The following is a 2,708-nucleotide window of genomic DNA, read 5'->3' on the forward strand; positions in this document are numbered from 1 at the left end:
ACCCGATATGCTGTTTTCATTTTGTGTGGTATTTGTTTTGAATAAAGGCTATACTAAATATTCAAGTCAGACTCAAGACATAAGAAACAAGTAGGGCGTTTTGAGGCGGCCCGCAGTATCAGAGGTTGTTTTGCTTTCCGAGTTTCTCATGCCCCTCGCGACCTCTTTGCAGTTGCACTTAATCCCCTTGTTACTTAATCGACCAGAGGTGAACTAATGTCAATCGTGTGAAGACATCAAAGTCAAGTCAGCTGTCTGTGTATTTCACTGTAGTTTCGCATTTGGAAACGTTGACGAAATCGCACGCAAATGTGATGTGTTAATTGTTCTGGTGAAAGATAAGGGGGAAGATGGTCGGAATATCTATTTTGTGGCAAAGTGGCATTGGACGAGACACGTTGGCATCTCGAGTTCACTGAACTTCACGGGGTGACCCCAAGGTCACCCACCATCAGAATGAGAAATGAGAAATTAATCCAATTTCCTGCCAACTCCCACGACATGACGGCCGGGCGTCAAGAGGGTGTCCTGCATTTGATGAATGAAGTCTACAACTGTCCTCCAATCAGGTTTTTCCCTTTTTCCACGGACATTACTAAATTTGGCGATGGGCGTGAACCAGGAATGACGAAATAGATACGAGAAACAGTTCATTTCAAGGAGTAGTCGGTCTTACTCCTTGTACGATAGAGGAACCCAGAACAACAGAGAGTGGGCCGACGCCAGAACATCGACAATCGTCTCTGGATTTACGTGTCGTTCAGTGCCACTCGAGCCACGGGGAAGCTGACAATCTACAAACTTTGTGACAGCAACCATCTGAATTGGACTTGCACTAGTATAGTCTGTATAACGCAAACTCTGCTGTCCGCTGCTTTACTGGCCCCGCCGGCTGGATGTTGGGCGGCCGTCAACCGTAAAGCGATTTAATCAGGCTAGACTTGCACGGATTCTGGGAGATTCTTTCGTCACCACTCGAACCCAGAGGGCAGCTTTTTATGCTTTGTCCGACGAGGATCGAGCTCAGCAAAAGGAAGGGGAGACGAGAAGACGAAGGACGACGCATTCCAGCAGTGACATGGAGAAGGGGATTGGGACCAGCGGGACCAGAACGGAGAGAGACCAGGAGACGAGGACAAACAAACCATTCCGGAACACCAGGGCCAGGTGGGGACCTTTCTTGTCTATGTAGAAAATAACACGACGTTCACCCAGTAAATCCTCACCGCTGCCGCATTATGTTGCCGAAGCTAGGATAGAGTATTTTGTTATGTGATAAATGATGATATGTATATGGCCCGTTCTCATTCAAATGTTCAAAATCTGACTTTGCCTATTCCATATGATGCATAAATGCTGTTGACCTCATTTAAAACCTGCTGCCTCGTCTTCTCAAATTATCACAAAAATGAATGTGATAATTTGTGGTTTCTTTTACTCCGCAAAATTACCATTTCGGGTCACTTCAATCGATCCAGTTCCTGTAGGCGTCAAGGTTTCCCTGTCCGTTGACCACCTGATTGATTGCTACATGTGTCATTCATTTTTCAACGTTTTATGTTCTGAAGTTTGGGGATTTGCCAATTCAAAGTATAATCTCTCCACTAATCAACTGCGCTACCCAGCGACGTTCCTTCACATAACAAGAGCCATCGTGCCTTAAACTTAAGAATCTTTCTGTCATCCGATTTTGAAATAATCCGCCACTCATGTGCTGTACTGCAGGCTCTACCAATGTTTGTCTAGCCCTGTCATAATCCGCTTTAGAGTCTACCACAGACTGTAGCAGGGCATTACTTGTTCGACTATATATGATACGTAAGTTAATAATAGTCCTCGCTGTTTTATTTGACTCAAGATTCCGTAGTGTGTGTAAGGCCATGTTGATTTGATTATATGGATGACATCCGCGCGCGCATGAATTTTCGGCCGTTTAAAAAAAAAAAAGTTTTCAACCATACTGTAAATCGTACAAAACAGTTGCAAAATGAGCAAAAATATACCGTAAGTTACAAAAAAATAAGTAAAAACTATACCAATGTCGTAGAATGCCAAAATCAAACGAAAAAAGACGAAATTGTAAGGAAATGAACTTAGAGATTAGATTATTCGCCAAACCATATTCTGTCCCATTTGTTCAACCCTCATGACCACGTAGATTTCATAATGAAAACAACTTTTTTTTTGCAAAACTTTTTTTTATTCGCACGGGCGCATCAGTTTTGGGGCTCCCGGAGGATGTCATCCATATAATCAAATCAACATGGCCTAACATATGGTAGGTCACTCCTGTTTTTCTTAATAGAAATCATATTGGATGTGCTTTTGCACTCATCTATGATATCATATAATTTACATTATGTACACGTTTGTTTCCTTCTAAACGCGTTGTGTATACGTTTGTAATACATGTACAATGTAGATCAGTTGCATGTGCTATGCTTTTGCAAGAGGTTGTCATACTACCGTAAATTGTACTTCCATTCTTTTTCGCTTGTCAATTTTGGGAATTTACCAGTATGAGCAGGTCTAAATGAACTGACAGAACTACAAAAACTTAATAGTCAACACATTTAGATGTGATACGTGTTAACTTGCGGTCCTATTAATTCATTAGTGATGCTGTTGAAGAGTGATAGATGTCACTCAAAATGTTCGGAAGTAATCTCCGTATTATATCCAACAGTATGGTTTGAATTATTGTTGAA

Source organism: Branchiostoma belcheri, unplaced genomic scaffold, assembly GCF_001625305.1.
Source record: "Branchiostoma belcheri isolate BF01 breed outbred unplaced genomic scaffold, Haploidv18h27 scaffold95, whole genome shotgun sequence".
NCBI classification, from domain to species: Eukaryota; Metazoa; Chordata; class Leptocardii; order Amphioxiformes; family Branchiostomatidae; genus Branchiostoma; species Branchiostoma belcheri.